The sequence below is a fragment of the Heptranchias perlo genome, chromosome 12 (genome assembly GCF_035084215.1).
Source record: "Heptranchias perlo isolate sHepPer1 chromosome 12, sHepPer1.hap1, whole genome shotgun sequence".
NCBI classification, from domain to species: domain Eukaryota; kingdom Metazoa; phylum Chordata; class Chondrichthyes; order Hexanchiformes; family Hexanchidae; genus Heptranchias; species Heptranchias perlo.
Window position 1 is genome coordinate 64,312,117 of NC_090336.1, and position 7,500 is coordinate 64,319,616.

General features: G+C 52.7%; 1 non-coding gene and 4 pseudogenes across 1 annotated transcript; all 5 read right to left on the minus strand.

Moving 5' to 3' along the window:
- Positions 1-369: 369 nt before the first annotated feature.
- On the minus strand, positions 370-560 carry LOC137330695 (U2 spliceosomal RNA). Its single transcript, XR_010965121.1, has one exon. It is a non-coding gene; the product is annotated as a U2 spliceosomal RNA (small nuclear RNA).
- A 3,607-nt stretch (positions 561-4,167) lies between these two features.
- Positions 4,168-4,284, minus strand: LOC137329428 (U2 spliceosomal RNA; annotated as a pseudogene).
- Positions 4,285-5,245: 961 nt separating this feature from the next.
- LOC137329429 (U2 spliceosomal RNA) lies at positions 5,246-5,362 on the minus strand (annotated as a pseudogene).
- Positions 5,363-6,323: 961 nt separating this feature from the next.
- On the minus strand, positions 6,324-6,440 carry LOC137329329 (U2 spliceosomal RNA; annotated as a pseudogene).
- A 965-nt stretch (positions 6,441-7,405) lies between these two features.
- LOC137329197 (U2 spliceosomal RNA) overlaps positions 7,406-7,500 on the minus strand; it is a 117-nt pseudogene continuing 22 nt past the window's right edge.

Sequence of the window (7,500 nt, forward strand, 5' to 3'; positions counted from 1 at the left end):
CACCCCTTGACAAACAGACAGACAGACAGACAGACAGTCAGTCCAGTTCGGGAGCGCAGCTTTCATTTGGAAGCAGACCCTGCTTGTTTCAAGTCAACGACGCCAAGTTATTTTGCACTTTGAATTATATCGCTCCGTGCGAGCGGCACTCAGCCTTGGAGAAGAAAAAAATACCACTGAGCTGAGAAAGTTCTTTTTAAAACGGTTTCCTTCCACAGCAGCTCTGAGTGTAAGAGAGAGAGAGAGAGAGAGAGAGAGAGAGATATCAGCTTTATTCTCAGTAATAAAACACACACACACACACACACACACACACACACACAGAGACACTGGGAAAGAGCTGTTTTTCCTTTTGAATATCTCCCCACAGGGAGCTGCACCGTTCCCAGAGACACTGCAATACTGGGTCGATGCGTGGAGTGGACGGAGCAAGCCCCTAGTCCATCTCCCTGTTCCAAAAATCAATTTAATATATGGTCCCCAGATAGGGGACGTATCAGATATTAAACTGATAAGAACAGATACTACACTTGATCTTAGCCAAAAGGCCGAGAAGCGATACCGCGCTCGATGCGAATTGATCTCGGGTCCTGTTTGCCCTCCCTCTTTGTTCTCTGGCTGCCGGTGTTGAAAGCAGTCTCGAAGCACTGCCGTTCTCTCCTACTCTGGCCACATTTTTTGCCACCATTTCTAATTGCAACAGTGGATGAGTTTAAAGAAGTTGCCGTTTTTTCCTTTCTTGCCAGGATTGCTTGACAGATTGGTAAATTTGCCAGTAGGCCACCAATCAGATGGGGGAGGGTTGTGTCTCAACGGACCTCCGTCAGTCAGTCTCAGTCACTAACGAACTGCCGTGGAAGGAAACCTCTTTGAGTAAAACTAGTGACGTGACGTGTCTCACAATGAGCGAGCGAGTGAGATTGCAACGGCCAATTGAGAAAGAGGTGAGGTGCTGACAATCAGCAGCTCGTGTTGAAACATTCATTCCACGGCAGGCAAGACCAATCAAAAAAAATACTGCAGATGCTGGCTCGGCTCGGCTGGCTGGCTGGCTGGCTGGCTGGCTGGCTGGCTGGAAATGGGAAATAAAAACACAAGGCGTGTTAAAGGCTGGTTAAACTGTCGGAAGAAACAAGGCGTTAATGTTTCAGAAGCGCCTATTGAAAGACGTCTCTCAAGCTGCTCCCTGACTGGGCCCTGTCCATTGTCACGTTAATCCCAGGGCGGGGCGGGACTGCTTTGACCGGGAGACCTGTTTTCTGGGACGCAGGTGTGACATTCCAGGGAGGCACCTACTTTGTGCTGATTCGAAACGACCACGACAACGGCAACTTGCAGTTCTATATTACAACAACAACAACGCGCGTGTGGTAGTTGGGAGGGGCTGCGTTCGCGCTCTCCCCCCTGCATTGAAACTCAAAGTTCGATTTTCAATCCCATAGTCCACCAATCGGATGGGAGACGGTGTGTGTGTGTGTGTGTGTGTGTGTGTCAGTGTCAGTGTCAGTGTCAGTGTCAGTCTCTCTCTCTCTCTCTCTCTCTCACTCTTACTCAGAGCTGCTGTGGAAGGAAACCTTTTTAAAAAGAACTTGCATATTGAAAAAAAGATGTGTCTCAAGCTGCCGGGCCCTGTCCATTGTCACGTTAATGGCAGGACGGGGCAGGACTGCTTTGACCAGGAGACCTGTTTTCTGGGACGCAGGTGTGAGATTCCAGGGGACCTGCTTTGTGCTGATTTCCCTGCCTCCCTCCCTCCTCCCCAGGACTTCCTTCTGAACACCTTTGTCGTTTGAGCGAGGGCCAAAAGCCTGCCTGTGAAAGGGAAGGATCAGCCGGTCAGCCCCCTGCTGGTCGCTGCTGCCAGTGCAGCAGGCGTGCGTGTGTCCTCGGCCTCGTGTCCAGGTCCCTCAGGGACTTGAGGCAGCTCTCCCCGGTGGTCTCGTGGTCAGGACCGGGCTTCGAATCCCAGTCGGGGGGGGATGACTTTCTGCTGCAGATTAATTGGCATGAAGGAAAGTCTCCCCTCCTGAGCGTAAAGCTCCACCCTCACCACCACCACCGCCTTTTCCTCCCCTTGACAAACGGACAGACAGACAGTCAGACAGTCAGTCCAGTTCGGGAGCGCAGCTTTCATTAAGCAATGGCGTTTGTGACAACTCATCGTCTGACAGGTTGATGATTTCCCCACACGCCTCCTGCCGAATAAAAGGCTCACCCTCCCGGACACTACCCCCAGAATCACCCACCCCCCGGGGTGAATATTAAGCCCGAGAACACCGACTGTAACCAACCGCAGTGAAAAGTTGAAGTGGCAACTCATTAACCAGATTTATTTTGGGCAACTCATTAACCAGATTTTTTGTTCATTTGGTTTATGAGTTGCCAAGTGTAAATCTGGTTAATGAGTTGCCACTTCAACTTTTCACTGCGGTTGGTTACAGTCGGTGTTCTCGGGCTTAATATTCACCCCAGGGGGGGTGTATAGCGGGCGATGGCCGGTGTGGAGTGCGTTTTTTGGGGGTTGATTTTCACTTTGCCTCGCTGGTGGAATTTGTGGGAGGCAGGCAAGGGGATTGGTGTGGGCTGGTGGGCGGCAAGGGAGATGCTTGCTTCGGGGTGTTATCCTCACTTTGGTCCGCTGGTGAGAGTAGGCAGCGGCAGGCCGGCAGGCAGGCAAGTGTGATGTAGTGTGGGGTGCAGTGCAGTGCAGTGCGGTGCTGCCCTGTTGTTTATGAAAGGTTGTAATGACACTGCTTTGCAGCTGACCATGTCCACTGATTTGTGACGCCCGTATGGAGGCTGATATCTCAGGAGGGCCGAGGCCGATTTCCTCCAGGGACGGCTCGTCGCGTGCGGCAGGACGAGGCGCAGCGGACGGTACCGAGCGCTCGGAGGTGCGGCGCTGCCCGCCGGAGGTACAGCGAAAGGCTGCAAACCGCTTTCCGCCTGCTAACTCGGCGGCCGTCAGACCGACCGACTCCGCTTTACCACCGGAGCTAGAGTCGGGCAAGGGGCACCGAAGGGTACCGGAAGGATCGCGTTCGCACGACGGGAAGTCGACTAGCGGGCCGCCGAAAGCGAGCCGGGGGCCCCCGGTTTTTCTGTCCCACCTGGAGACTGATATCTCAGGAAGGCCGAGGCCGATTTCCTCCGGGGACGGCTGGTCGCGTGCGGCAGGACGAGGCGCAGCGGACGGTACCGAGCGCTCGGAGGTGCGGCGCTGCCCGCCGGAGGTACAGCGAAAGTCTGCGAACCGCTTTCCGCCTCCTCTCACCGCACGGCTCTCCTTTTCACCCACTGGCGGATTTTCACCCTCCGACTGCTCGCTACCGTCCGCTGCGCCTGGTCCGGGCCCTGTCCATTGTCATGTTAATGGCAGGGCGGGGCAGGACTGCTTTCACCAGGAACCCGGTTTTCTGGGTCAGAGGTTCCAGGGGACCTGTTTTGTGCGGACTTCCCTGTGTCCGTCCCTCCATGCCTTCCCCCCAGGACTTCCTTCTGAACACCTTTGTCGTTTGAGCGAGGGCCAAAAGCCTGCCTGTGAAAGGGAAGGATCAGCCGGTCAGCCCCCTGTTGGTCGCTGCTGCCAGTGCAGCAGGCGTGCGTGTGTATTCGGCCTCGTGTCCAGGTCCCTCAGGGACTTGAGGCAACTCTCCCCGGTGGTCTCGTGGTCAGGACCGGGCTTCGAATCCCGGTTGGGGGGGGATGACTTTCTGCTGCAGATTAATTGGCACCTCTGAAAGAAAGTCTCCCCTCCTGAGCGTAAAGCTCCACCCTCACCACCACCACCACCGCCACCTTTTCCTCCCCTTGACAAACAGACAGACAGACAGACAGACAGACAGTCAGTCCAGTTCGGGAGCGCAGCTTTCATTTGGAAGCAGACCCTGCTTGTTTAAAGTCAACGACGCCAAGTTATTTTGCACTTTGAATTATATCGCTCCGTGCGAGCGGCACTCAGCCTTGGAGAAGAAAAAAATACCACTGAGCTGAGAAAGTTCTTTTTAAAAAGGTTTCCTTCCACAGCAGCTCTGAGTGAGAGAGAGAGAGAGATATCAGCTTTATTCTCAGTAATAATACACACACACACACACACACACACACACACACACACACACACAGAGACACTGGGAAAGAGCTGATTTTCCTTTTGAATATCTCCCCACGGGGAGCTGCACCGTTCCCAGAAACACTGCAATACTGGGTCGATGCGTGGAGTGGACGGAGCAAGCCCCTATTCCATCTCCCTGTTCTAAAAATCAATTAAAAATAATAATAAATAATATGTGTGTGTGTGTGTGTGTGTGTGTGTGTGTGTGTGTCGGTGTCAGTATCAGTCAGTGAGTCAGTGTCTCTCTCTCTCTCTCTCTCACTCAGAGCTGCTGTGGAAGGAAACTTTTTTAAAAAGAACTTGCATATTGAAAGAAAGATGTGTCTCAAGCTGCCGGGCCCTGTCCATTGTCATGTCAATGGCAGGACTGCTTTCACCAGGAACCCGTTTTTCTGGGTCAGAGGTTCCAGGGGACCTGTTTTGTGCGGACTTCCCTGTGTCCGTCCCTCCCTGCCTGCCTTCCCCCCAGGACTTCCTTCTGAACACCTTTGTCGTTTCAGCGAGGGCCAAAAGCCTGCCTGTGAAAGGGAAGGATCAGCCGGTCAGCCCCCTGTTGGTCGCTGCTGCCAGTGCAGCAGGCGTGCGTGTGTATTCGGCCTCGTGTCCAGGTCCCTCAGGGACTTGAGGCAACTCTCCCCGGTGGTCTCGTGGTCAGGACCGGGCTTCGAATCCCGGTCGGGGGGGATGGCTTTCTGCTGCAGATTAATTGGCACCTCTGAAAGAAAGTCTCCCCTCCTGAGCGTAAAGCTCCACCCTCACCACCACCGCCGCCTTTTCCACCCCTTGACAAACAGACAGACAGACAGACAGTCAGTCCAGTTCGGGAGCGCAGCTTTCATTTGGAAGCAGACCCTGCTTGTTTCAAGTCAACGACGCCAAGTTATTTTGCACTTTGAATTATATCGCTACGTGCGAGCGGCACTCAGCCTTGGAGAAGAAAAAAATACCACTGAGCTGAGAAAGTTCTTTTTAAAAAGGTTTCCTTCCACAGCAGCTCTGAGTGAGAGAGAGAGAGGGAGAGAGAGAGAGAGAGAGATATCAGCTTTATTCTCAGTAATAATACACACACACACACACACACACACACAGAGACACTGGGAAAGAGCTGATTTTCCTTTTGAATATCTCCCCACGGGGAGCTGCACCGTTCCCAGAAACACTGCAATACTGGGTCGATGCGTGGAGTGGACGGAGCAAGCCCCTATTCCATCTCCCTGTTCTAAAAATCAATTAAAAATAATAATAAATAATATGTGTGTGTGTGTGTGTGTGTGTGTGTGTGTGTGTGTCGGTGTCAGTATCAGTCAGTGAGTCAGTGTCTCTCTCTCTCTCTCTCTCACTCAGAGCTGCTGTGGAAGGAAACTTTTTTAAAAAGAACTTGCATATTGAAAGAAAGATGTGTCTCAAGCTGCCGGGCCCTGTCCATTGTCATGTCAATGGCAGGACTGCTTTCACCAGGAACCCGTTTTTCTGGGTCAGAGGTTCCAGGGGACCTGTTTTGTGCGGACTTCCCTGTGTCCGTCCCTCCCTGCCTGCCTTCCCCCCAGGACTTCCTTCTGAACACCTTTGTCGTTTCAGCGAGGGCCAAAAGCCTGCCTGTGAAAGGGAAGGATCAGCCGGTCAGCCCCCTGTTGGTCGCTGCTGCCAGTGCAGCAGGCGTGCGTGTGTATTCGGCCTCGTGTCCAGGTCCCTCAGGGACTTGAGGCAACTCTCCCCGGTGGTCTCGTGGTCAGGACCGGGCTTCGAATCCCGGTCGGGGGGGATGGCTTTCTGCTGCAGATTAATTGGCACCTCTGAAAGAAAGTCTCCCCTCCTGAGCGTAAAGCTCCACCCTCACCACCACCGCCGCCTTTTCCACCCCTTGACAAACAGACAGACAGACAGACAGTCAGTCCAGTTCGGGAGCGCAGCTTTCATTTGGAAGCAGACCCTGCTTGTTTCAAGTCAACGACGCCAAGTTATTTTGCACTTTGAATTATATCGCTACGTGCGAGCGGCACTCAGCCTTGGAGAAGAAAAAAATACCACTGAGCTGAGAAAGTTCTTTTTAAAAAGGTTTCCTTCCACAGCAGCTCTGAGTGAGAGAGAGAGAGGGAGAGAGAGAGAGAGAGAGATATCAGCTTTATTCTCAGTAATAATACACACACACACACACACACACACACAGAGACACTGGGAAAGAGCTGATTTTCCTTTTGAATATCTCCCCACGGGGAGCTGCACCGTTCCCAGAGACACTGCAATACTGGGTCGATGCGTGGAGTGGACGGAGCAAGCCCCTATTCCATCTCCCTGTTCTAAAAATCAATTAAAAATAATAATAAATAATATGTGTGTGTGTGTGTGTGTGTGTGTGTGTGTGTGTGTGTCGGTGTCAGTATCAGTCAGTGAGTCAGTGTCTCTCTCTCTCTCTCTCTCTCTCTCTCACTCAGAGCTGCTGTGGAAGGAAACTTTTTTAAAAAGGACTTGCATATTGAAAGAAAGATGTGTCTCAAGCTGCCGGGCCCTGTCCATTGTCATGTCAATGGCAGGACTGCTTTCACCAGGAACCCGTTTTTCTGGGTCAGAGGTTCCAGGGGACCTGTTTTGTGCGGACTTCCCTGTGTCCGTCCCTCCCTGCCTGCCTTCCCCCCAGGACTTCCTTCTGAACACCTTTGTCGTTTGAGCGAGGGCCAAAAGCCTGCCTGTGAAAGGGAAGGATCAGCCGGTCAGCCCCCTGTTGGTCGCTGCTGCCAGTGCAGCAGGCGTGCGTGTGTATTCGGCCTCGTGTCCAGGTCCCTCAGGGACTTGAGGCAACTCTCCCCGGTGGTCATGTGGTCAGGACCGGGCTTCGAATCCCGGTCGGGGGGGATGACTTTCTGCTGCAGATTAATTGGCACCTCTGAAAGAAAGTCTCCCCTCCTGAGCGTAAAGCTCCACCCTCACCACCACCGCCGCCTTTTCCACCCCTTGACAAACAGACAGACAGACAGACAGACAGTCAGTCCAGTTCGGGAGCGCAGCTTTCATTTGGAAGCAGACCCTGCTTGTTTCAAGTCAACGACGCCAAGTTATTTTGCACTTTGAATTATATCGCTACGTGCGAGCGGCACTCAGCCTTGGAGAAGAAAAAAATACCACTGAGCTGAGAAAGGTCTTTTTAAAACGGTTTCCTTCCACAGCAGCTCTGAGTGAGAGAGAGAGAGAGAGAGAGAGATATCAGCTTTATTCTCAGTAATAATACACACACACACACACACACACACTCAGAGACACTGGGAAAGAGCTGTTTTTCCTTTTGAATATCTCCCCACAGGGAGCTGCACCGTTCCCAGAAACACTGCAATACTGGGTCGATGCGTGGAGTGGACAGAGCAAGCCCCTTTTCCATCTCCCTGTTCTAAAAATCA